The sequence below is a fragment of the Crocodylus siamensis genome, chromosome 1 (genome assembly GCF_052110815.1).
Source record: "Crocodylus siamensis isolate JL-2025a chromosome 1, ASM5211081v1, whole genome shotgun sequence".
Taxonomy (NCBI): domain Eukaryota; kingdom Metazoa; phylum Chordata; order Crocodylia; family Crocodylidae; genus Crocodylus; species Crocodylus siamensis.
The window spans coordinates 362,752,192-362,779,953 of NC_143395.1; the positions used below are offsets into that span (position 1 = coordinate 362,752,192).

At 43.3% G+C, this 27,762-nt stretch overlaps 1 long non-coding RNA gene across 1 annotated transcript in view; it reads right to left on the bottom strand.

The window, feature by feature from the left end:
• Window positions 1-10,404: 10,404 nt before the first annotated feature.
• Window positions 10,405-27,762, bottom strand: part of LOC149874967 (uncharacterized) — a 192,601-nt gene continuing 175,243 nt past the window's right edge. Inside the window, exon 5 of the long non-coding RNA XR_016439994.1 lies at window positions 10,405-11,673. This is a non-coding gene — a long non-coding RNA (uncharacterized LOC149874967). The remainder of the gene's footprint in view (window positions 11,674-27,762) is intronic.

The following is a 27,762-nucleotide window of genomic DNA, read 5'->3' on the forward strand; positions in this document are numbered from 1 at the left end:
TAGGGGGCAGTTCTGGCACCAAGCCAACTCCCACTCCTGTCCCCAGGGGTGTGAACTTCCCACTTCTAGGGATGCAACCCCATGGAAACGGCCTGTAGAGCACATGCCAGCAAGGCAAACTGCAGTGCATGGATGGATCCAGGAGTAGGGTCTAGGCTGGGGGAAGTGTTGGGGGTTGGGGGGAGAACAAGGTAGGGGGTTGGACTGGGTTACCATGAGCTGGGGCTTCCTTCTCAGGACAAGGGTATTAGCTCCCCAAAAAGCACCTTCCCTGTCTGCTCCCACCTCCCAGACAGCCTGGTAAGCATGACCTGTATCCCCCAAATCCCAACTGATTGAAGCATGAGACCTTCTTTAATTTACTTCCTTTTTAAATCCTTTTACTTCTTCTTTTTATTTCATCCTTCAGTGGCTGACTTTCTTCATTTCACCACCCTTCTCCCATCCCCATTTCCTTTCTACTTTCTCCAATTACATTACCTACTCCCATCCCATTAACTCTCTGCCCCCCAGCTTCATGTTCCTGCCCCTCTCCCCACCCATCTCTCACATACTGCCACCTAGAGCAGGGACAGAAGCCTGTCCTAACTCACTGCCTTGTAGTGCCTACTCACAACTGTGCAGGTGGGGCACAGTCAGAGAAGGTTTTTATTCTTAGGGCATAACTGCTTCAAATTCAAGCTAGCTCTACCACCTATCAACATTTGAGCAGCTCAAAGTGCCCTAAACCACCATAAAGCCTAATTTTTGTAGCTGCTATTCTTCACCTCTTAGCCTGCTATTCTTAAATGCATAGGTTATATCATACCTTTTAGATGCCTACAGATTTCAAGTAAAAGACCAGCTCCTGTGGTGTGGTACTGTACTACCAGAAGATCCTGGCCATAAAGCCAGATCAGCTGGTTTTGCAAGGGTCTTATGAAAACAGGAGGATTCCCTGGTGTCATGGACTGTTGTAAGCAGTGTTGGTGTATGCAAGGTGTGGGAGAAATGTGGCCAGTGGACTTCATCCATCCCGTTTATTCTGCAGCAGAAGGAATTGTCATAGATTCTCCCCGAGACAAAGTTCCTTTTCAGGATTCATTGTGTGGCATGCATGAATATTCCCTCAAATTAGGTTTGCTATTCTGAGGTCTAATCTGTAACTGTAGCTAATGCAAAGCTGTGCTGAGTTTATTGTTCCCGTAAATGTATGCACTACAGCAGGGGTGCTCAAACTCTGGCTCACAGGCCAAATATGGCTAGGATGACCACTTGTCCCTAATTCCATGCACACACAGGCACGTGGCCAGGAATACAGCCTCAGGCAGCAGTAGAGAGCCACTGCCCCAGCTGCCTGCAGGTAAGTCTATGGGGAGGTGTGCAGATTCAAGCCCCCATGGTAAGGGAGAGAGTGGGACATGAGCTGGGCCTTGGGGCATTGCCCAGTCAGGGTAGTACATGGGGCCTGTAGCCAGGGTGGGGACCAGGACAGAGCCATAGGGGCTGGGGGCTGGATCTCTCCTGGGGAAGGGGGCATTGGGGTGCACATGCTCCCAGATTTGTGTGGGACAGGGTGCAGCGGTGCAGAGTTGTGCAGGAGGCACCTCACCGTGGTGCAGCTGGCTCAGGGCTCCCAGGGGGAAGACAGCAGGGCAGGGAGCCCCGAGCCCACAGTGGGCAGCCTGCATGTGCCTCTGCCCACCTCTCCCCTGCCCAGGCTGTGGTCAACTGTGCTCTGGGCATGTTAGCGGTTGGAGGGAGAGAGGTGGGAATGTGTCCTGCCTTTCCATTTTGAAAAGGTGGTCACCCTAAATGTGGCCTACAGAGCCTTTGAATCCAGGCCACAGGGCTCCCCACGGGCTGGGAAATTTGGCAGCAGGGGAGAAATGGCAGTTAGCACTGCCACTCCACCACAGTGCCAAAACCCCAAGTCCTGTTAGTCAGTTGGAGCTGTGCCCCAGTGCTCCCCCGCAAGGCCAGATTGGGGCGGGCCATGCCCCGTTCCTCCCACAGGGCCAGGCCACACTCCCTCCCCCTGCAGACCTGAATTGGAGCTGGGTCATGCCTCCTCTCCTCTTCCGTGGGGTCAGATTGGGGCCAGAGCAAGCCCCCTTCCACTGTGCAGCTGGATCGGGGCTAGACTGCCCCCCTCTACTATCTACGCACCCAGATGGTGCCCTTCTGGATCCAGCTTGTGGAGGGATCTGGCAGTACCCATCTGGCCAAAAAGGTTGAGCACCACTGCATTACAGTATTTGGTAGAAATGTATTTTTGATATATCTTTATTTCAGGTAAGGTTGTGTTAGTAAAGAAGTGATTAACTTGAACAGCCCACAATTGTTCATACTTGGAACTGAGTCACTAGCTGAGAATTAGTGCCTGACTAATTCATACAGTGACTTGGTTTGTGTGTTGGTCCTCCATGTGGACATGCTAAGAGGCATGTGGAAGCCTGGGTCTGCTTAGGCAATGATATATTTGCATTTTAAAAGAAGCCTGATATCTACCTAGCTGGTCAAACTATCACAAAGGAGAGAATGCATATCTGATTAATTAATCTACATGTCTAAAAAGGATGAAAGTGTTTAGTTTAGTAGATATACAACTAAATTACTAGCATAATATGAGCCTCCCTAGAGCTGAAGGGGTGCCTTATGTTAATAGTCAGACTGGCAAAGGTATCTAAGCCTGCATTGAAATCATGGCTTTATTTTCAGTCTTCCCAGGTACTAGGGCAGGCCTGAACACCCCCAGCCAAGGAGGCTGAAAGGAGACACCAAGTTGACAGGGAGGCACAAGAGGACTTGATGGGCAGGGTCAGAGCCAGAAGATGCATTCAGACTCAGAGCACAGTTGAGCACAGCCTGGGCAGGGGAGAGGTGGGCTGTAGACTACATCTTTGGTTTTAAGGTGTAGAGTAAGAACAAATGAATGTTCTGGTATTTCCTTTTGTTAGTTGACTTTTCTATCTCTCTCTGTCTTAACATATGGTTCCTGGTTTCTTATGCTTGTTCTGTTTTAATAATGAATCCCTGCATTTGTTTCCTTAATGGCTGACTATGGAAGGGGTGACTTCTGGGTAGGGGTTATTTTAAGCTTCGCAGATATTGGGACACGGCTCTGAGATTTTGGACTGTCTGGAAAATTCAAGATGCACGCCCCTCATATAACCGAAAACGCCTCTCACTGTGCTTTACAAACAGTAATTATAGTATTTTAAATAATGTCTCAGTGCAGTGGATACATTATATAATACCAATAAGTAAACTGAGGCAAAGAGGGTGTCCATGGCAACAGAGAAAGTAAGTGATAGAGATGAAGAATGGAATAATTGATTTCCTAAAGTCCATTTCTGTAGTTACTTTACTGTTTTTTACATAGGGATCCATTCCAGACTGAATTTCTGAATGCTATGTATATATGAGATACTATGGGATATAGTACTTTGTTTGATGAAGATGCCTTTTCCCTCAAGCAGTGGAGAAACTGTGTGTAGCAAAGCCATGTCATGCCTCGTTAGTGTATGAATTAGTGTTCACTCTGGGTTGCATTGCTAATGTCTCTTCCTTTCAGAAAGTCTGGCTGGTGATTGTTAGTGAAAGTATATTCATTGCAGTAGAATCATCTCTGGGAATTGGTCCCCATCTCATGTCATTGTCATCCACCATCCACTATACTGCATGAGTGAGGGAAGGGAATCTCAGGGGGATAAAAAACACCACAGTGAAATTTTTACATGAGAGAACCACAAGGAGTCCCTGCTTGGTTATCCAGCACAAGGTATTCAATATTTATAGCAATGTACATTAGGGGAAGGAAAAACCCCCCACAGGCACTGCAGCAAAAGGTATTGGACACATGGCCTAATTTTTAAAAAGCATCCTCTGCTTCCATGCAACTAACTACTTCTGGGCACACACATTGACACACATAAACATGTATATGCATTTTTTTGCTCAGTATCAGCTGTACATATGAGTTATGGTACTTATGTATACAGACAATGCAGAAGGGGCAAACTCTGCAACTTGTTCTCCTGCTGAATACAGCACATTCATGAGCATAGTCCTAATATGTAGACATATGCAAAGCTGTACATTTTTAACTGTAAAATGGGTTGAGATCTAATTGAGAGCCTGGCTTCATATGCATTTCATTATGTATTTGTTTCTGTAAGTACAGTAAACTGTCCTGCATTAAAGCATTTAAGCTACATAGGAAGAGGTTTTATTCTTTGTTCAATTAATACCAAATTCAAGTCCTCAAGTTACACTGTGAAAGCGATCAAAGTCAATGGGTTGAATGGGTGTAATCAGAGCAGAGTTTGACTTTTGATTACATGCAGTCTCCACCCAATGTAATTAAGTTGTTTAGATATAAATACCAGAAGAATTTGGTACCATGATTAGAAACTAGACAAGGGTCAGGAGCACACAATTAAAGGAACCCTGCCATGCTGGAAACCAGTCAATTACAGGAATGAGTAAAAAGTAGCTTCACCTTCTAGACCTGCCTGTGATGTCATTGAACAGTTTGTGTGATTTTACAATCATATAGACTTATTTCTATGTAGATTTTCTTCTCCAGTGTGCCTGCATAACAGATACCCCGTTTAAAATGAGAAAAGGATATACTGAACATTATTATGTATGTCTAATCTCAAGACAGAAGAGCAGAAGAGAGCTGTATCTAAGCATTTTTGTTTGTTTAGTTGTGTTGAAATATATGGATAAACAAAATACTATAGCTAGCCTGATATTCATACATTGAAATCACATGTGGACAGTTTCATGCTTTGTGCATGTGCCGCTTGCATACAGCTTGGCTCTGTTATGCAAACCCAGGCATGCGTGATCTGATGGCTAGAGACAAGAGCAGAGAAGGGGGACTTCAGCTAAGAAGAGTCAGTTGAGGACAGGGAACACTGTGTCTTTTTGTTAAACGGTGTAACAGAAAAAAAATAGAGAACTTTGCTTTGCCCATGTCCCAAGATCCCCTTCGCCCTTTAGAAGGCTTACCAAAAACTCCATGAGCCAGGGAAGTCTGTGGGAGCAATGAGAATTTCTATACAAAAAATGGCTTGGGGGTGCAGTTTTGATTTCTTGAATAAAAATTCTTTGCAGAGAGGAGCAATGCAGATGTTGCTAAGGAAACTGAATCCTTCCCCTCACAGGGAAGATGGATGCCAACAACACACACAGCTTGGCTGCTGCTGGAATTACAGGCCATTTCCCCCTACAGATTTAAATGGTGCCAAGAACTTGTGCTCCCTTTCTGTGAAGAAGTGAATATTAATAAATGAATATTAACCAAAGTGTAACGGTGTTTGGACAGTTGTAATACTTCCCCTTTGCAAAAGGTTTTTACATCTCATACCCAGAGGTACAAAGCACTCTATGCAGTTCCTCCCCCACCCCTTAATCAAACATACCCCCTTGAAAATGATGAAAAATTGGTGCTTCGACTAATTGTCTACATTTTGTTTCTCTTTGTAATGAGTCTTGCATCTTGGCAAAATAGGTGAGCCTACATTGTAGCATCTGGTGCAGATAATCAGATTAGGAAGGCTTGCTTTCTATAAGTATTCTTTCATTTGTGTCCTTTCAGGTATGTAGATGACAGCATTGATGTGTACCTCCTTTTATTTTTTTCCCTTCCTTCAGTTGGTGTAGTCATAGCGATGATGAGCACACACACACACACACACACACACACACACACACACACACACATCTGTATCTGTATATCTATCTAGATATCTATAGATACAGGTTTAGATATCTCTAGATATAGCTATAGATATCTATTCACTGCAGTCATATGTATATATATATATGTATATGTTCATTGAAACAACATGCGTATTTCAGAAGCAGGGATGAGTAGCTGGACAAGCCATTGCAGCTAGGAAAGCCACATGCCATCGCTTTGCTGTACTACTCATATATAAATCCAAGATTTAGAAGCAACCTAGGTTTTCTGGCTATTTTGGTGGTGATTGAATACATCCTGGGTGTGTCTACATGTGCAATTAATGCAAAGCAGTTAACTCTGGTGCATATCGTACCAGTTTATTGCTCCCGGTTGCTGTGTTTACATGTGTGCTTGAGACCACAGCATGATGAACCGGATAGGAGCAGCCCCAGTTGGCAGGGCTGCTCCCCACTGGCTCAATGTGCTGCAGAGGGACTGGCTGGGACACGAGGGTGCTGAAAGTGAGGGGCTGCCTAATTAGCTCTTCAGTAAAGTCTGCATCTAAACGTGTGGCCCTATTAGGCTGCATTAAACTAATTAACTCTGCCATGGGTTAGTACATGTAAACACAAGTACTATCCTATGGTGGAGTTATTTACTATACAGCAGTGCGTGTGTACATTCTGACAGTGTTGTCTGGGGCATGAGGATGCTTCAGTGCAGGGGCTGACCCAAATCCTAACCCTGCACTGCAGCTCCCTCATGTCCCCACCAGCCTCTCTGCAGTATGTTGAACTAGGGCAGAGCAGCTCTGGGCTGGCAGGCTGACCCCCAGGCTCCCTGCCAGCCAAAGCTCCTCTGATCTGGCTCAATGTGCTGCGATCCCAGGAGCACATGTAAATATGGCACCTGGGAGCATATTTCACATTAATTGTATTTGTAGTCATGCCCAACGTGAATCAATAAACTCTGGAGTATTTTGAGCCAAAGTAAATTACTCCCAGGTGCAGCATCTATACATGTGCCTGGGACAGCAGCAATTTGAGCTAGGGTAGAGCAGGCCCAGTCTGGCTGGGGCTGTCAGGGGTCAGCCCTGGGCTTTAGGTGGTGGTGTCAGGTGGCTGAGGGACTGGCTGAGGCATGATGGTGCTGAAAGGGCAGAGCCATGTGGCTAGGTAGCAGGCAGGAGTCTGGCCTCTGGCTCACTGGGCTGACTGGACACAATTTATGCCCATAGTCAGTGTCTACATCTGTGTTTAATCATAGTAAATGACCCCAGCATAAGATAGCACTATCCCCACAATACTATCTTACTGAGATGTTAATTAATTTTCTGTGGCTTAATACTGTTGCATATATACAGTGACATTTTACTCCACAGCTAATTAGTCTACTCCACAGTTAAATGCATGTGTAGATGCAGCCCCTGAAAACCATAATGGACTCTGACTGTTGTGCTCTTGCAGGTCATGTAGCTCCTGGGCTGAGATCTGTATGTGGAAATAATCACAGTGCCTTAGAACTTGATGTCTGTACCTGGTAGAATGGGGACAGGGACATTTGCTGAGATCCTCATGGGGAAAATGGTGCTGGTGACTCAAACTACAAGAAATGCTATTTTAACACAAGATCTTGCCAACATTCCAGCAACAGGTCTTACTACTATGAATAGGCCAACTGCATTAGATGGTACTGCCCATGATAGCATCACCATGACTTGGAATTAAGTTCCGGGGTGGAACTTTATACAATAAAGTCTAACACCCAAAGGTTTGATTCTGCTGTCACTCGTGCTGGTTTTACATATAAGTCCATCTATGTCAGTAAATTTATTCTTTATTTGCAGAAGGCAGGGCAGGGGGGCACCTTTAGAGAGTAACTCAATCAGAGAAGCTTAGGCTTTCATAGGTGAGATCCTATTCTGTTAGAAGTTAAGAATGGACTTTATACACATATTTTTGTGCCCAGATGTGCCAGAGATCCAGTGCGTCAGAGCAGACTCAATTAACTAAGTCTGCTCCACACACAAGCAGACGGGCACAGCGCTGCATTGCTTGCAGTTATATAAGCAGCGAAATGCACGTCAACACACAGAAAATGGCAGTTCTCTTCTGAACTAAAACACCTTCTATATGTTGCAGCGTTTGCATGTGTAAAAATGCAGAAAGCAGGGGTTTTAAATAGATGGAAATTTAAATACAAAGATGGGGAGGAGACTGCGAAGAGAGGGAAAGGTAGACTGAATAGGTCAATAAACCCACTAATGGACATAGTGATTAGAAAAACTAGTTCAGGTAATGGGATAGGAATACATAGTCTCTGTTGAAATCATAGTTAACACAAGCCAGTCTGTGGATGTTTTCTTCTCAAGTTTCATGTTCAAGTCATGAAAGCTTATATCTCTTAAGGTATCACCTTGTACCTTCTGCCTTAAAGTGGTATACCATATTTAACTGTATCCAAAATGATTTTTCCCCCCTCATTCAAGATGGGGTAGGGGGGAAAGTCTCTGGTCTTGGATTTGAATACAAGGGGGAGGGGAGGCAAGAGGCTGTTGTGACTCCAGTCTGGGCCTAGGCTCAGAGTCAGAGCCACAGGCACTGGCCTCTCCTCCTTGGCAGCCTCTGTCCCCTGCCACCTCTGTCCTGCACTGCTATGCCCTCCCTTCCTGCCTGCACTGTCTCCACCCCCTCTACCACCTCTGCCCCATGCTGCCTTGCTCTCCCCACCATCTCTGTCACTGCCCACTGCTTCTGCCCCTCCGTGCTGCCCCCTGCCCGCCCACCCGTGGGGCTAAGGCTGGGGATAGAGCTGCTGCCACCACAACTGCTGCTGGCAGTGAGAGCTGAAGCCAACATATATATAGTCCATGCCCTAGGCCAGAGAGGGGCTGGAGCCATGACTGGTTGTAAGTGGCAGCCACAGAGTGGAGGAAGTGGCAGGAGGGGGCAAGCACAAGCGTACATACACATACTTTTTTCCAGCAATGCACCAGAGATCCGCCACTTCAGAGCAAACTCGATTAATTGTGAACTGAGGCAAACTGCACTGCGCTGCATGCAGTTATATAAGTGGTGAAATATGCATCAGCTTGCAGAAAATGGTGGTTGTGTGCCTTTGAACTAATGCACCTTTGGGGTATGTTAATTCAGAAGCATGCCACCACCATTTTCTCAGCTCTGATGCACATTTCGCCACTTATACAACTGCATGTGTTGCAGTGCTGGGTGCTTTTCAAAGCTCCCAGCTCTGCAGCAGTTGCATGTGTAAAAGTGCCACAGGGGTTGCAGGCACCAGAGGGAAGGCAGAGGCAAGAGGGGCAAACAGCAAGGGGAAGGTATCAGGGGGCACTGGCATGGTGGGGGGGCAAGAGGTGGAGGAGACAGGTGGCAGTAGGCAAGGATCAGGCTGCTTCACTCTCTTGCTGCCTGTCCCTTTGCTACTACTTTCCCCATACAGTGATGGGGGAACAAATTTAAGATGATGCTCTAAAAATTAGATTCTATACATGAAAATTAACAAGTGTATTAATTTTCCATATGTAGAATCTAATCATTGGGGGGAGTCATCTTAAATTCAAGCGTCTTGGATTTCGGTAAATATAGTATATGATAGGAAATTCGGGCCTGCTTTCAGATTGCTGTAAGGTTTCTGCTGTATTCTATTCCATCTATAGTATATTTCATCACTCTATAGCATGTATTATTCTTGGCTAAGAGAGATAACCAGGAAAAGAGAGAGAAACCTAGATAACTCCCAAAAGAGTAGATGGAACTGAAAGGAATTTCACAATAGCAATGATTACTATCTTCGCTGAAGAAGAGAACTGTGAACAACGTAGAGCAATTTTAGTATCTGTTCAGTATGACGACAGTAGAGCCACTCTCTATAAAGGGAGCATTTCAGTTACAGTTAAACTCCTTTGTGCTTCACTTCAGTAATTTTCACAGAAGGTGGAGGGGTAGAAGGGCACTGGAGCAGCTAATACAGTGATTATGTAGAAGCCGTTTTTAGATTCTTGAGTTCAGCGTAGAAAAAATAAGAGGCTGCTGTTTATTTCAGGATTATTGAATGGGCTGTATTCTCATGATACCTACAGCCATCAGAGAATTATTCTTGCCAAGTTCTCCTTGGAGATATTTTCTATGCCAGCAGAATAAAATTGTTGATGTATCATTCCCTCTCTCTCATTTTGCCAGCTGCCTAAGGTGAACATTTGTCCTGTATCCTGAATTTGTAATAGGTTTTCCATTTTATGTTTACCATCTGTTACTAAAATTTCTATTTGTATTATGGTAACCTTGGAAAATCAATGAGCATTGATACCCAACGCACCACAAGGTGCACAAACATGAAGTGAGGGACAATTCCTGCCTAAAAAGATTACAGTAAAAATAGATCAGACAGACAAAGGTGGGGGAGGAGACAGAAACGTAATAACGACACTACTTCCCAAAGCTGATTAATGTCAGTGGCAGACGTGAGAAAAGAAGCCTGGATTTTTGGCTACCGGTGCTCCATCCACTGCACCTCCCAGCCCCCTTGGTCTCCTACATGTGTCATTCTTAGTTTACTAGTCTCAATAGTTGAAGCAGAATTTTCTCCCAACATCATAACCTAAAATTGATAATACATTCCTGTTGGTAAAGAAGAAAATGATCTAATTTCTCTTGAGTTTGCCTTTGGAGGGTAACAAGTCTGTCCAGTTCCAAAAGAATAAGAAAAAAAGGAGTCTTTAACCATCTCCATCCGCACCTAACTGGGCCAGTATTTCAAGGTATTTATTTAACTCCCCTGTTTAATCACACAGGACACCAGGTGAACTCTCACAGTTCTGGAAAAGCTCTGGAAGTAGCCAAACACCCAGCTATTCTTTTCAGAGTGTATGTATAAAAGTCAGTTTTAGTTTAGTCAGATTTTTCTTTTTTGCTTTCCTTCTCAGCTGATGGGAATTCAGATATGAAGACTTAATTTTACAAGTGTATCACAGCTTTCTCCTTCCATTTGCAAGGGCTGGACACTAGCTCACATTATTGACACGTATTAATTACTGGATGTGTGCTCAAGGGAAAGATTCTGAGGATGTGGGACGGAGTTTGAAGCACTCATTCATCTGTGAAGCTGTAAACTGAGAAACCCAAGCGAGTCCTCCCCGGTTGGAGTTTTAGAAGAATGCCTAAGGTTGCTCTAGCCACAGGGCCTAATCCTGACAGGTACTGAGCTCTTCCTGTGAAGTGGTAGATCCTCGCAGATTCTGACAGAGCTTTGCACTTTGTTGTATCAGGCCCAAAAATAAGATTTGGCGGGGCATAAATTATGATCAAGATCCAGAGACATTTGATCATTTTGCCTATTATTTCACTTGGTCCCTTTGTTTTTACCTGATGAAGCTGACAATGGTGTTTATATAACAGATTGCAGTGCCTGAGTTGCTCCACAGAGTGGCATTGTCTGTCAAGAAATGCTCAACAGATAATGAAAAATAATCTCTGACATCATTTGAGCTCACCTGCTTACTAACAGCATTGCAGAAAGCATTATTACCTCTCCCAAGCACAGTATTTATTAAACAGCATCACCTGAATTTGCAGGCTTTGTAGCATTGCTGGATTTTGCTCTCTGCTCACCAAGCTTCTTTGAGGTTTTGGAAAGTCAAAGAAGACTGTCACTTTCAGAATCAGCCTCCTAATCTTAGAGGATTTTAGATTTGACACACAAAACATCAGTGGATGTATTCTAAAGAATTTCAAAATCTTGGTTGATTAATAAAGGGTTACAGAAAGCTAAGCTATTTAGGCTATATCCTGGTTTGGGGTAACTGAGCATAGTGTTGAAGTGAATGGAGTTTTGACTGTCTTCAGCAGTTGAGGGTCTGGTCCAAAGCTCTGGCTATTGAATCTCTCTCTCTTATTCACAGGATCTTGAAGACTCCATTTTTAATGATGTCTCCATATTTTCCAAGCATCACTCCCCCCTTCCATAAAATGGCCTTTTGTCTGGAGAAACAAACAAACAAACAAACAAAAATGCATCATGAAGTAAGCATATTTTTACATTTTGTACATAGTAATTTTACTGATGATTTTAAATCAATTTCTGACTATTGCCAACATTTGTATAGATGGAAAATAATGTGTGATTTTTTTTAAACTGAAATTTGGACGCTTGGTAAACGTTTCTTTTTAGATTTTAATTAAAATGTTGGTAAAATAGAAAAAAAAAGATAAAATAGGAAATGTCAAACCCTGTAAACCAGAAAATGTCAATGTTTTTCAGTAATTCAGTTGTTCCCCATTCTTTTGCCTGCCGAAATTAAAATAATTTGGTCGTAAAGCCTCAGATGTGACTATTTCTGCTATTCCTGTGCCATTTTTAACAGGCAGTGAGCACCCATTTTAACTGTCCACCAAGAGAGGTTGTAGAGTTTCCAACCCTTTAAGTCTTCATATCAAAAGTGGTTGCTTTTCTGAAAAAATATGCATTAATCATACACAAATTGTTGAAGGGTCACTACCTTGGAACCTTGCAATAAGGACATCTAAGCGAGCTCTCATCTGTCTTGGATGGTTAACAATGATAGTAAAAAAATGGCACTATAGACTTCAGTATGGTCTGTGCAAGCCAGGTTGCTCAATCCCACCAAGGCCCACATCTACACTGCTACTACCTCATCTATGCTATTACTATTGTCAGCACTGCCAAGATTAAAACCAGTGAGTGTACAGATAATTATGTGGCCTGCATTACATGGGAGGTCAAAGTAGCTAATCTAATGGTCCCTTCTGGTTTTCACCTCTATAAATCTGTGGACAGTATTTCAAAGCATGGTGCAATCACGTTAATTGACATGAACACTGGGGGAAACCCATTGCAAATTTATTTTGCAAATTAGCAAGTAGTGGAAAAAATACAAAATTAAGAATAAATCACCACTGGCTATTATCATTATGGCTTAGTTACTTATGAAAATATTTCATAATGTACCAGAAAAGGCCTTACGTATACTGTGTAGGACTGCATCAAGTCATATGAGACATGCCATGAGCGTTGTTCAATATGAATAGGAGTAGCAGATTCAAGAAAAGTATTCTTTAGTGTATTTTATTAATGTGATAAAGTCATAATGATGGGTGACTCACTTTGGCATCTCCTTTGAATTTTTTTCTAAGAAATGAAGAGTTTAGATTTTAGTGTGAAATATAAAGTGGATTGATTTATGAGCATTTATGAGCAAATTCTATGCAAATTCTATGACTCTGCCTTTCTTCCATTCTAGCTAATATAAATAATTATTTACAAAGACAGGACATGTAATGTAAATGGAATGCAAAATGTATCCAAAACTGGCAAAACAACGCAGCTTACAACCTTCTGCCATATCGCTCAAATATACTTCAGAAGTGTTTTACAGCATGGATCTTATTTGCATTTTAGCCCTTACTGAACACATTTTAGCCCATTACTGAATTGTCAAAGTAATGATAACTGGGGACTAATAGCAAATGGAAGATAACAGTAGAGATGTGCCTGCAAAAACTAATCGAATATGAGCTGTCAGCAAATGCACACATGTAAGATCACTTCACACATTTTTTTTCTTAGTTTTTTCACAGTTTTGGGGGGGCATGCGCGCTCTCCATGCCCCACTACCAGCTGGAGCGCTCCCTGTCAGGGGGGCACCAGTGCTGTCAGAGCGGGACACATGCCCCCCCTGTGCCCCCACTACACATCATCTACCTTCTTGGCTAAAGTTTTTCCATGATACCATTGAAGGAAAGACAGCCCAATGGGAAGAAATGGTTTGCTCAGTAGTTGAGGTGCTGGACTGAGACTTGGAAAACCTGATTTCATTCTCTGCTGTGTCAGGATTCCCCAAGCAAGTCACTCACTTAGGCACCTAATTTTATGGGAGTAGGAGTCCTCAACTCAGGCAACACATTACCGACAAAACCTTCCCATTTTGCTCATAGGAAACTAGAAAGGAAAGGCAATTAACAAGTTGAAACTGAGGTCTATAACCTCAGTAAGGTTGCCCACAACATGTTACTTGCTCAGTATGGTGGCTTGTGGGCCAGTGAATATTGGGAATCATTTCCTCTGAATATCTTCATCTCAGGCAACAGTTTTTTGGTGCCTAATTTCTTCATCTGTAAAATGGGAATCATAGCACTTCCCTATCTTGCAGGAGTACTATAATGTACTCCAACACTAATGGGACTGAAAACATTATTTATTTAGAGAAATAAACAAAATGTCTCATTATAGACCCTTTTATCTCCATCCATGTGTGGCCTTGAGGATCTCTGGATATTGTTGCTCATTTTCAATGTGTCCTCTTTTCCAGGGACTTCTTCTGAGTAGTTATTACTGCCTTCAGTTAAGAAGTCTAGAAAACTCACCCCACAGAACCACCCAGTTTCATTCTGAGACAAACAGGAGCTGACCGTATCACTCTCTGCCCATTTCCCAACCTTTATATAAAGCGTCAGATTTATCACTAGTTTCAAACATACTTTTCTCCATGTCTGTGAATACTGTGATAATTTTTATCCTGGGCTTTGAGGCCTAACTGTGCATCAGCTTCCAAATCCTTCCCATGAAGCTGAGATTCCCAACTGGCCATCGTGTTATGACTGGGCTCTTGAACAGGATGAGGGCTATTCCAGTAAAATAATGTTCCAGGAAGAAAAGGGGGATCTGTGATTTGTGTTTTTCTGATAGGAGGTCATGGAGGCACAAACTATTTAAAAATTGTGGAGAGAGATCTCATTATTTTCATGGCTCTGGAGACCTTGATGGCTAACTATAATATGGTGGATGCACCTTTCCTATGTTAGTCTTTTTTGAGCATGGGACATTTGCTAATCAGTGGCTATTCTGCTACTGGTCCCACTATTTAGTCATCAGGTAGCCTCATGTTATTCAGCGTGCTGAATTATCCATTTCTGCCCCAGTTGCCTTTTTGTGTTCTAGAGGCTCCCTCTCTGCTTGTTCAATAGCTAACGATTGAAACCATTCTGCAGCACAGTAAATTACTAGCTCTGGCTAAAATGGATTCTAACAGGGCAATGCACATATGTAAAATCCTGTTATTAGAATGGGATTCAAAAGCCATTTTCCACCCTAGGTTTATTCCCAGTAGAGATTTTTGTGCTACCTAGATTAGAGAGGCATTATAAAGCAGAGCTTTTTATGCTCACTCATGACATCAGTGTGTGCAGCTTGCAATTCCTTGCAAGCAATAAAAGGAACTTCCAGATCATGCAAAGACAATTTGGGAGTTGTCTGTCTGTGGACAGACACATGAACCCCTAATGCATACAGGTAGTTGGTACAGCAGATATGAATTCCACAAATCCCATCTCTCTTGGCTCATTTTCCTTTTTAGTCAGTAGAATAATTGTCTATGTCAATAGCACATGGAAGGCAGTGATGCTAATTTACATTTCTTTGTAAAGGATTTCAGATGATTACACTTCACTTGCAGCCAATACTATGCTAATGAGAACTTTGCAATTCAAGAACACAGCTTAACTTGATGATCATGGCCTCTGTATTACTGTAAATGACCTGTGGCATAGTTTTAATTAAGGAAGCTGGACATGTCATTAAAATAACAATAGCTTACTATCAGTTTTTGTGGCAAGCCTCAGCTTCTGGCTGATGTGGGTGTTTGTGTGTATAGTCTATGTGTGGGTGGGTTACTACACGAAAGGCTCAGAAAGGAAAGCATGTGTCATTTCTAAATGGATATTACCTAAAAGGAACCTTTGCATGTTCCCTGAAGCTGCTTATTATTGTCACAAGAGAAACAGAAAGCAGGGTTACACCATACAAACCTAGGCAGAAACTGATGTGGACCTGATCCTGTTTTTCTGGTTCTGTGTTTGAAGTGACGTAGTAAAAGTCCTGGCAAGGTTTGTGGGCTACCAGGCCAGAACTGGCATCTCTTACCAGTGTTAGAGAGGCTGGCAGTGGCATTTGTGAATCCCTGATTGAACAAATAATCGCCTACGTGCACGACTGGCACACAAATGTGTATTTCATAGACATTAGGGCTGGAAGGGACCTCGGGAGATCATCGAGTCCAGCCCCCTGCCCAAAGGGCAGGAAGTCAGCTGGGGTCATAGGATCCCAGCAAGATAAGCATCCAATTTACTCTTGAAGGTGTTCAATGCAGGTGCTTGAACCACCTCCGCTGGCAGACTGTTCCAGACCTTGGGGGCTTGGACAGTAAAGAAATTCTTCCTTATGTCGAGCCTGAAACGGTCTTGCAGGAGACCGTTCGACCTCGTCATCCCTTGGGGCGCTCTGGTGAACAGACGTTCCCCCAGATCCTGGTGGTCACCCCTGATAAACTTATAGGTGGCCATCAGATCACCCCGAGCCTGCGCTTTTCCAGGCTAAAGAGTCCCATGGCTCTCAGCCTGTCATCGTAAGATCTGTTTTCCTGACCTCTGATCATGCGCGTGGCTCTCCTCTGGACTCTCTCAAGCTTCTCCACATCCTTTTTGAATTGTGGAGCCCAAAACTGGACGCAGTACTCCAGCTGCGGCCTCACCAAGGCCGAGTACAAGGGGAGAATGACGTCCCGGGATTTGCTCGAGAAGCATCTATGGATGCAAGCCAGCATTTTGGTCGCTTTACTAGCCGCAGCATCGCATTGCAGGCTCATGTTCATCTTGTGGTCAATGATGACCCCCAAGTCTTTTTCTTCTGTAGTGCTAACCAACGTAGCACTGCCGAGCCTATAAGGGTGCTGCAGGTTTTTCCTCCCAAGGTGGAGAACCTTGCATTTTTTGGTGTTAAACACCATCAGGTTCTCATCTGCCCATTTGCTGAGCTTGTCCAGGTCAGCCTGGATCACCTGCCTATCTTCTGGCGTGGATGCTTTGCCCCAAAGTTTGGTGTCATCGGCGAACTTGGCCAGTCCACTCCTAACTCCAATGTCCACATCGTTAATGAAGATGTTGAACAGTAGGGGTCCCAGGACAGAGCCTTGAGGGACCCCATTGGTCACAGGGCACCACGATGAGTGACTGCCATCAATCACAACCCTCTGGGTCCGACCACAAAGCCAATTTCCCAGCCAGCGGATAGTGGTGGAGCCAAGGCCACAACTGGGCAGTTTGGCCAAGAGGTGATCATGGGATACCAGATCAAAGGCTTTTTTGAAGTCAAGATATATGACATCAATCTCTTCTCCCTTGTCCAGGTGATAGGTCACCTGGTCATAGAAGGAAATGAGATTGGTCAAACAAGACCTACCCACAACAAACCCGTGCTGGCTATCCCTTAGAATGTTAGCCTGGGCCAGTCCGTCAAGGATGGCCTCCTTAATAAACTTTTCTAAGATCTTCCCCAGGATAGAAGTCAGGCTAATGGGCCTGTAGTTAGCCGGATCCACTCTCCGTATTTGCCAGATGTGGCCCTGGACCAAAATATCAGATTCAAACAAAACAGTGCCACACCTTCCAGGAAAATCTGGACCTTGATCAATATCTTATGGCTTGAGAATATTTCTAGTACCATATTTCACAGTGTATAAGTCAAGGTTTGAAGCCAAAATACTTACCTTTAAATTTACACCTCAACTTATACACTGTATCAATACTTTTGACCCACATCCCAGTGCCACCCTAGCCCCAGCTGAACCCTGGCCCAGCCCCAACCTAATCTGACCTTATTCCCCTACAATGAGATGGCATCCCTGTTGCTAGAGACCATGGGGTCTGGGCCTGGCTTGAGCATGGCCTGTGGGCCTTGCCATCACCATGTAGATGCCACTTGGCTGGGCGCTGAGTCCCAGTCCTATCCAATGCGAGTAGCACTGCCTCAGCCACACCAGCCAAGTGCTGAGCCAGGCCCTGTCCCCTGTGACCAATGCTGTGGGACCTGTCCATCATCCAGCAGTGAGGACACACAGGGGCCAGTATAAGTTGACCCCATATTTCTGATCCAAAAAGTTAGGTTGGCTTATATACAAAAATCCTAACTTTTTTGATGAGAAAAATGGGCCTGACTTACACTACATTGACTCTTACACCATGAAATGTGGTAACTGGGGTTTGGCGGGGCATTGTGCATTTGTATTTCAGGAGTGTCAGATAGACACAGCTTTAGGGAAAAAAAGAAAAGAAAAAGGCCAAATTCTGCCCACACTAAAACTTTGGAATTTGCTGAAACCTCACCTCATGGATGACTAGTTTCCCTCTCAATCTCAACAAGCTTAAAATAGCTCTATTAGTCACTCAGATCCATAACCTGGTCATCATCTTTCACTTGAACCACTCTTTTTAGGTCCTTACATCCAGCCCATGTCAAAGACTTGCAGAGGCTTTCTATATAACAGCTGCAAGCAGATGTCATATTTATCCCAGGACAAACCATTTTATCCCAGGACACAGTGTAATCATATAGATATATGTCCCTTGCCCTGGGACCAAATCCTAAAAGAGTTTCCTGAAGAAGAGGTGGCAAGTTTATCTTGGTGTATTGCAAAGTACAACTGTACAGTTATCCCAGGATTGCATCACTGTAACAATGGCAGAAGAGTGCACTGCACTTAGCTGCTCACTAAACCTTGATTAGAAGGGCGATGTGTGTACATGCCAATCCCGGGATATGATTGTTCCAAGACAAATACAGGCACAACTTATCCAGGGTCAAATGCAGCATCTGTTCCTAGCCTAAAGTCAGTCTTTCCTATTCGTCTTCACAGCTAAAACCCTCATGCAGGCTCTTACTATCTTGCTTCTCAATTAACGAGCATCCTGTTTCCCGGCCTTGACAAATGCCTTGCTCATACCCATCCAAAATGCTGATGCAAAGATGATTTTTCTAACTTATTGTTTTGGCTCTGTTGTCACTCTCCATGTACCCCTCAACTTTCTCTTCTTTCTCTATCGCATCAAGCGCAAGTCTTTTCTTTCCAAGGATTTCACAGCCTATCCCCAGTCTAGCTATCTTCTCTTATTCAATGCAAAAAGGTCAGCTCCTGCCTCCAGTCAACCTATGTTGCCAGTGTTCATCATCTGCTTGTTACATTTTCAAATATGGACTGTTGTGCTCTTTCCTAGGAGCTTCCCATAAACATCTCCAAAGTTATCTCCCAAGCTTCTGTCAAAACCTTTTGTCATGATACTTACAAAAATTTTGCATGTGTTTCTGACTACTGCCTGAATAATATTGTCTCATTTTTCTCTTGTAGTCCTTAGTTATTTTGTTGGTATTGTTGTTTCTCATCCTATACTTGAGAAGTAAGCCCCCTGGGGCAAAAATCTTTTTTTTGTTCAGTGGGTAGACAGCACAGGGGTACGGTCCACGCCCAGTACTTGTAAGTCCCACAGTAATAAAAATAATTTATAACAAAATTAATAACATCATCTCTACAAAGTGCTAGTTAAATAAATAGGGTTGAATGGATCTTGGCCTTTTGTATGAAACGAGGCTTTTTGTATGATTATTTTTTCTTTGCAGCATAATATAGACCCTTGGATTTCATAGTTAATGTCTGCACATTGGCACTGCCAAACAAAACACATAAACAATTAATAATTTTATTATTCATTTAACATGCAATTACAACTAGGAGAATATAGTCTTCATTAGTCTCCACTGAAATAAAGAACAGAGAGGGGAGTTTAATTATATGTTGTGTAATCTTGATTGATACATATAGAAATACCTAAGGCATGTTATTGCTGTCATATTACTTTGTAATTAAAAGAGAATGTATTCTCTACTCTCTCTCAATCTGTCTTCAAAATGTTTCTTTGGATTTTACCCAGTTTTCAGCCTAAACCCCTATACAATCCACACAGAAAAGGTTTGGAGATGATTTAAATCTAGGCTGTCTTATCCAGCTAGGGTAGAAGTTAAACCCCAAAATGTGCTTTGATTTGGTATTAGAAATTGCCCTCTTTACAGTGAGGATGTGTTGCTGGTCTTCATTACCCTTCCTGCAATTCTCCCAGACAAGCAGACACAACTGACGGGGAAAGAATCCTAGAGCACCTCAAGCACAGAGCGCCACCGCCTGTGCCCACACACATGCATTAGTGAGTGTAGAAGCAGTAAGGACACGCTGTTCTTGTTTTGCCAAGAACAGGCTCATACATTGCCTAGGCTAACCTAAATGCTTAGATCTGGAGGCTAGTCATCCTGGTTATCCGTGAAGTGAAGAAATACCTTAAGATACGTTCACTCATATGAAGGGAAATAATGAACACCTGTCATTCCTGAATGCACACTTGTTTGTGTGGTTCCCTTCATTCCAGAACAGATTACTCCTCCCCAGGCAAATATCTTGGGTATGTTTGCCTGGGCACATGGGTGTGTCCCTCGCTTCCCTATGGGATTTCCATTTCTTTCTTTCCTCATCATGTTAAGATTAAATTCAAGACCAACAGCTGAGAGTGATTAATCAAGTTTCCTTCCTGAAACAAAGAGAATAATGTTTGGGTAGGCAGGGATGGCAGCTTACTAGTGACTGAAGTCAGGCCCTTTGTCTAGAATTTAATTTTCTCTCTTTTCCCTCACCTAAGCCAATGGTTCTCAACTTTTTTTGTATCAGGACCCATTGTAAACATAAATGGTCAGTCCCAGCCCAGTGCCCCCAGGTCCCAGCACCCCAGTGTATGGGGTGGGAGGGGGGTGTATGGGGCATGGGGAGCCCCAAGCAGCCCCTCACAGGCTGCAACTCTGCCAGCTGCAAGGGAAAAGCCAGTTTCCCACATTTTTCTACTTTAAAGGAGAAACCCTTTTTAAAGTTTGCTGATCCATTTTTAATGTTTGTTCACAACCCTTTCATATATTCTTGCAACCCACTTTTGGGTCATGACCCACAGTTTGAGAAACAATAATCTAGGCAATTACCAGCCATAGGCAAAAACAGTTTCAAAGGACATTAAAATTAGGTTTCACTTTTAGAAGCACTGATACCATTAGGCCATCAGCCTAGATTCTCCATTATTGATTTATTCTCAAGATTTTTTAAAGCTATATACAAATGATATTACAAGGAACCATCAAGAGACCAACAAAAGACCTGGTGCTTAATGCAGGGGTTGTCAACCCCAATGCAGGGGGCACTTGGGAAGGCCCTAGGGGCTACACATGGGCAGGTGTGGACAGAGCACTGCCACTCACCACCCAGGAGCAGAGCTGGAGAGTGGAAGGGGAAGGGGGTAAGGGCAGCAGTGCCCCTCTGCCGGCTAGGAAAAAGCTTCCAGCAATTGGTGGGGCATTCCCAACAATCAGATGATGGCTGGCAGAGGCTTGCCCCGCCCCTAGCCAGGGTGAGGCAAAGAGTCTGGACCTGGTTGGGGATTACAACCCCCCCACTTCCCAATTGGTCCATTTGAGCCCCCAAAGGGTATAAAAAGAACAGCATGCCCAGAACACACGAGCAAAAGTCATTGGTGCCGAGGGATGAAGAAGAGGACAGGGCGAAAGCAGAGCTAGTTAGAGATGACCAGTGGGGGAAGATGTCATTGCCCTGAAGAGCCCAAAGACCCCCATTTGGTGCACGAGCGGTGCACAGCGGCGAGACCCTGGGAGCTGCGCAAGGTGGCTTGGGTCTCCAGCCCCCAATTGTGCAGACAGTGGGACCAAGACCCTGGGAGCCGCTCAAGGTGGCTGAGGCCCCTAACCCCTGCATGAGGCTGGGAACTCAGTGCAGGAGGTGCTGCATGACGGGTCCCTGAGGGACTGAGATCCTGGGAGCCGCTTGAGGCAGCTCAGGTCTCCAATCCCTGGCATGTGGCCGGGGCTCGGTGCAGGCTTTGCTGCACAGTGGTTTCAAGCTGGACTGAGGTAGCCCAGGCCCCCAACCCTGAGCAGAAGACAGAGCCTCCAGGATCATGCGATGGTGCTTGGGGCTACTAGCAGGCCAGTAGCTCAGACAGAGCCAGAGGCCCAAAAGGCCCCTGCAGTGAGGAACAGCTCAGCCGAGGGGACACTGACCGCCCATGTGGCCCTGGAGTCATGAGTTACCAGGGAAAAGGAGTTCCCATAGGGGAGGGAACACCCTGGCCAGGCCTTCCGTGTGGGCTATTATGGAAAGCATCCAAGCTAGGGCCCCCTGAGGACTGGGAGCACTGGAGATCCTTTCTCCCCTTGGAAGCTTTGTCGGGGCCCGGATACCTAGGGCATTCTGGGGTGCCCCATCCCCTAAAGCATGAAGTACTAAATGGTGTCTATGTGCCTTATATTGCATAAACAGCGCTTCATATTGTGTTCTTTTGAGTGCCTTGATTTGTGAGTTGGTTCATCGCTATAGTGTTGTTATTATATGATCCCCCTACTGAGATCCTAGTTGGAACCTTCCGCTACTACTTACCTGTGACTTACCTGTATCTGGAGCCCTGGTATAAGGTTGTATAGCATTTTCCCAGAGGTTACTGTTTATGTTATTTGCTCGTATATCATTCATATATATGAATATATATGTGTGTGTGTATATATATATGTATACACACACACACACACACACACGTGTGTGTGTGTGTGTTTATACCCATGTTTCTTTTTCTTGTGATAAATCAATGCAAATAAATGTGTGTATAGTTAAGTCCCCTGACTGTCCTGCCCTGGTTCTATAGGGACGGAGGGAACTGTGAGCAGTCTGCAGTTCCCCCACAGCACACCTGCCAGCTAACAATTTCCTTCAACTGGAGAAGGGGAGTATACCTGGGCTACATAAGAATCAAATTCAAACATAGGGTCAGATGAAAGGTAATGAAATAGTTGCATGGTTTGAATGACTCTTTCTGTGAAATGCTCATTTTCTTATACCTGATGAGTGCATTTTAAAAGGATTTAATATGGATTTTGAAATAAGTTTTTAAATTAATTGAGACTTGACTACATGAAGCCCATCAGAAAGATGTGTAATTGGATCATCACAATGCCATACAACAGTCTGGAGCATTCATTTTATTAGAGGATTGGTTGGAAATGAGGTCATAGCATGGTTCCTCTCTCACCAATTTTCAACTGCATTTTTTTTTTACAAGGATTGTGCTAATACATGTATTATATGTGGATTTTCCCCTCATAAGCCCTGAATTCAGCCCAAGTGGCAGATTCAGGCCCTTTTATTCCTCCATCACTTTTTTTATGTTAGTTACTACTTGCCATTATGCCTGGAACCATGGACTCCCTACATTCAGGCTTACACACTGAAGGTTGCAAAACATGTTTGCTCCCTCCACCCTGATGACTCATTCAGCCACAAGCATGCTGGCACAGGGACACTTGTTTTGATCAATTCCTCAGGGTCTTCCTGCAGACAGATGAAAGCGGGAGTAATTCTGTTAGAATACCCTCCCTAGCTCTTGGTAGCAATGAATCAAAGAACAATTGGCCAGAAATAAGCACCTCAGACACAGGCTGAAAGAAAGGCGCACATGCCATTGCTTAACAATAGAAATGTAATTTGTTTGTACATTGTAGGGATGGACAGTGTTTATTTATACACATTTACAAGATGAGATTTCCCTCAAGATGGTGGGAACCACTGGTCTTGATCCTATGTTGTCCAGCACTTTGTGTAGTCAGATCATTTATACTGAGGCAGATGGAACATTGAGTGTTACTGTTTCAGAATGGTACCATTTTACTTTCCTCTTGCATTGATGTAACTGATTGCACAGGAGGTCTGTAATAAAAAAGAAGGGTCACTGCGCTGTTTTGAATTTACTTAAACTAGATTTTTTATTTCAATTCTACTGGACATGTCTACATGTGTGCTTATTGCACAGTAAGATAATTTACTGCACAATAAAGCATTACCGTTTACATGTGCATGGCAATTGGGTCAGTGTAGATTAATTTACAGTGCCATCGGATAGTCCTATTTGAAACAGGTAGTATCCAATGGTAGAGTAAATTACTGCGCTTAAACGCACATGTAGAAAGTGACATCAGGATTAGTTTACTCCACCTCAAATTGCACTAGAGTTTATTCAGTTGCATTAATTGCATGTGTAGACGCACCCACTGTCTGTGGGTTTACTGCAGCCACAGAGCATAAAGGTGTGAATTCATTGCCTTGCTGATCCTAATTATGATGAAGCATTTCTGCATTTCCTTTAGATTTACATATAAATCATCAGGAAGCTAATTAATCTTGATGAAGGGAAATTTTTGAGATGATGAAGTTTCTTCCCTGCGAGCTGGACTATGATGAATATAAACAAGGATTTTAGCGTGGTTTCATAAACAAAGCGTTCTGTTAAGATTCTGTCAGAGTGAAAGGCAGAAAATTTAAAGCTTGGACTGACTTCACTTTAGAATCTTTTTCTCTTCCCACTGATTATCTACACTAAAAAACTGTACTGCTTAACTACACCAGCCTGCTTAAGTCAGCACAACAATTAGTATGTATGCAGCTGTGTTGCTATTAAGGAGAGTGTGGACGTTTGGTTCCCTGGGGACAACTAGTGGTGGCGAACCCTGTGCCGCAGCAACTTGTCCCTGGGGACTGCCCATGCCACACATGCTAGGGCGTGCGGCAAGTTACCCTAGGTGGGGTAGGGGTAACTTGCAGAGTCTGGGGCCAACACTGGGGTTCTGGAGGCCTCCCTGGGCTGCAGCAGTGGCAATTCTGCTGCGTGGAGTCTGGCCAGCAGCAGAGCATAGCTCCGGGTGGTCTGGCTCTGCTTCTGAGTGGCACATGCTGCCTGTGCACGTGCTGCTCCTCTTTTTTTAACATGTTTTTCTTTTTTACCCCTGGATATCAGGGGGCAAAAAAACCCATGAATAAAAAAGTGGAGCAGTGCACACATGGGCAGCACATCCTTGCAGTGTGGAGAACATCTAAATGTGTGGTATGTGGTGCAGCAGATGTGTTTGTAGTGCCACATACTGCACAACCATGCTCATCTGGATGCGGTCAAGGAGTTTATAGTAATGTACTTACTCCTGTAAAAGGAGAACAAGCTATCATAGTATAAGGAGCTGCATTTAGAGTTGGACTTTTACTACCTTAGCAGTAGGAAGACCATTCTGTTATCTGAACGAATTGAATTGGGACCAAACCAATGTATAGATCAGGCCTCGCTTAATATTCCATTGACGTCTGTGACATTTCTCCTCATATACATAAATATAAATAAGAAGAGAATAGTATCACGTTGTTCTGTTGCTTTTAAAAGCCAGGATAGGTGTTTAAGATAATATTAACAGATGATATTGCACTTGTCATTTTCCTATAAATAGAATAGAATAGAATAGAGAAAAATAAGAAGAAATCAACATCTTTTGGGAGCTATCAAAAACTGAATCTATGCAGCCTTAATTGCTCCCTATGGAATTTGACATCTGCCTCCCTTCCTTAATCTAACTGTCCTTCCATTGCCCAAGGAAACTATGTTAACCAGCCAAGACAGCGCACATGTTGTCTCCAAAGTTAATGTCTCAGAAAAAAAGGCCTTTCCTCTCCAAAATATTATTTGGCAATCCCTTGCAGTCAAGGATGATTGTCTTCCATGCATGTCTCATCTGTGTGCCTGAAGATGGCTGTTGAGGCCCATCTAATATCAACAAACTCTACTAAAGCTCAGATATGTGTTTCCTTGTGGGGTAGGTAGTACTGGATTCATGATTTGGTCCACAACATGCTGTTTCTGCCACTCCTGCTTTTCCATCTCCTGTTGTTGTCAAGAGGTTTTAAAGTACTGAGATCAATGCAAGAGACTCTTCCTCTATTTAGGATGGTCCTGGGCAATAGTCTCCCATGAGTTGACATTAAGGTTGCATTTTTTTAAGTTGGCCTTAAGGATGTCCCTGAAGCACTTTCTCTGCCCTCCTCTTGAGTGTATGCTTTGGCTGATCTGGGAGAATAAAACTTGCTTTGGGAGTCTGGAATCAGACATTCAGATGACATGGCTGACCCACTGAAGCTCATGTCAGATGATCATTGCCTCAATACCCATGGTGTTTGCTTGCGGGAGGACACTAACATTGGTGCATCTGTCTTCACACTGGATTTGGAGGATCTTCTTCAGGCAGCATTGATGGTATTTCTCCAACAATGTTAGATGTCTCCCGTACATTGTCCATGTCTCAGCTCCATACAACAAGGTGGGGATCACAACTGGTCAATAAACAAGATCTGATGTTGTGATCTTCAAACACCATTTCTTCAGGTGTCCAAAGGATGCACTTGCACCTGCTCCAAAATATGAAGCTGATCTCATGATCATGTAGTTCCCAGCCCCAGATCAGGGGTTCAAGTCTGAGAAATGGAACCACATCCAGATGAGATGCACACCTGAACTCCAGCATTGAGGCTGGGCTTAGACTCTTGTGGTTGCTGTTCTGCTGTAACAGGCAATGAGATAACCAATACAAAAGTTAGGAGATAGGCTAGAAAGAAACATCTGATACTTGCTGCTGCTATAGGATTTGATTCATTGCTTAGGGTAGAGTAGAGTAGAAATTGCTATCAAGCCAGATTGAGAGAGCTTGACATTGATTTAACACAAGGATAAATAACTAAAGAACTTGGACAATAATGAATCAGGCTTTTTACTTTATAATTTACATGATTCTTCTATCCCCTGTATCCTTCTTTCTATTCCTGCTCATGAGAAACAGGTTTTGGCTTTCAAAATGGCAGTGATGCTGGTGGAACTGGCTTTCTGTGTAGCACTCTGCTGAATTTCTTTCTATACGGGACAGTAAACCAGTGCCAAATGCTTCTTAGATTTTACTGTCCTGCCCTTTGTTCTTTAAGCAAAGTCGTGAGAACTTTTATAATGCTTTTTCATCCCAATTCCTGACATGCCCATATGAGTCAGTCTATTTTCCTTCCTTCCATGAAAGCTACCAATTTTATATGTGAAATTAAGCTCAGGAAGGCATTTAATAGCACAAGGGACAAACTATTTGATTTTTAGTTCTTCCTTTTGTGATGAAGCTGGTATTTCAAGCTTGACTAGTTTCACTAGCTAAACCTGCTTTTATTTATAAGCAAAGCTACTCTTACAAAAAGTGAATAATAGAAATGGAGAGATTGAAAAGATACATGAAGTTCCTCCTCCATTCCTTTTCCTGGACAGACTTGTATACTGTATTGTAATGCTTCTGGACTTGGCCCAACATAATAAATATTTTCAAGCAATAGAACTTTATGAATTGCTTCTCTGGATGGTTTACCGCTGAGTACAAGAGTTATTAAAAGATACTTCCTTTAATTTTGTCATATTTCTTCTAGTGTATTAATCCCAAACCTGCATTCTTTCTGTCTGGAGTCCACAAGGAGTAGAGGATCAGGAATATTCCATTACATGTATGAAATCATTGAAAAGACAGAATTTTCCCATTTTCTTTACATTTAGACTTCAATCACTTAAGACCTTCATAAAACTCTTTCATTTACAGCACCTGCTGCCAACAGGACTGGTAGTTTGTTAAAATTCAGTTATGATTTCCTTACTCGTTCATGTGGTCTGTGGGTGTTTTTATTTTCCTTCTAAATCAAATAGTACAACCTCCCACCTTATGTTATTTGCACACAGCTTACTAGAGAATCAAGTCCCTCCTTTTAAAAAAGAGGCTGTCGTATCTGTGCAATAACATTGATCAGAGGTTGAACTCATTTGTGTTCTCTTTTCTTTTTGATTATTCCCTCTCCTTCCATACAGCTGATTTGATCTTCCCATTTTTCCAAGTCTTTTGCAGCCAGGAATGACTGTAATGGTTTTTCACTCTCTATTTCTATATGTGTTATTTTCTGTACTTCGATTGATACAAGGACAGCTTTGCTTTTTCCTGTGTAGAGCTCTTAGCTTTTTTGTTATAGTGGCAGCTTCAATTGATTTGTCTGCTGTTAAAATAATGTTTTAGCTTTAGTGTTTTTTTCCCCCTTCAGCTGGCAATGTTAATTACTCTGGCTTTTCCAGAGAGTCACTTTTCCCCTCCCCCAATCACATTGTATATAATTTAAATTGAAGCTAAGTGTGTTGTTTGGGATTGTGTTCATGCTTGGACTCATAAGACTCATTCTGAAAATTCCTGTTGTCTTTTGTTGCTACAGGACTTTATTCAGGGTGCACTTAAGTACATGCTTATATCTA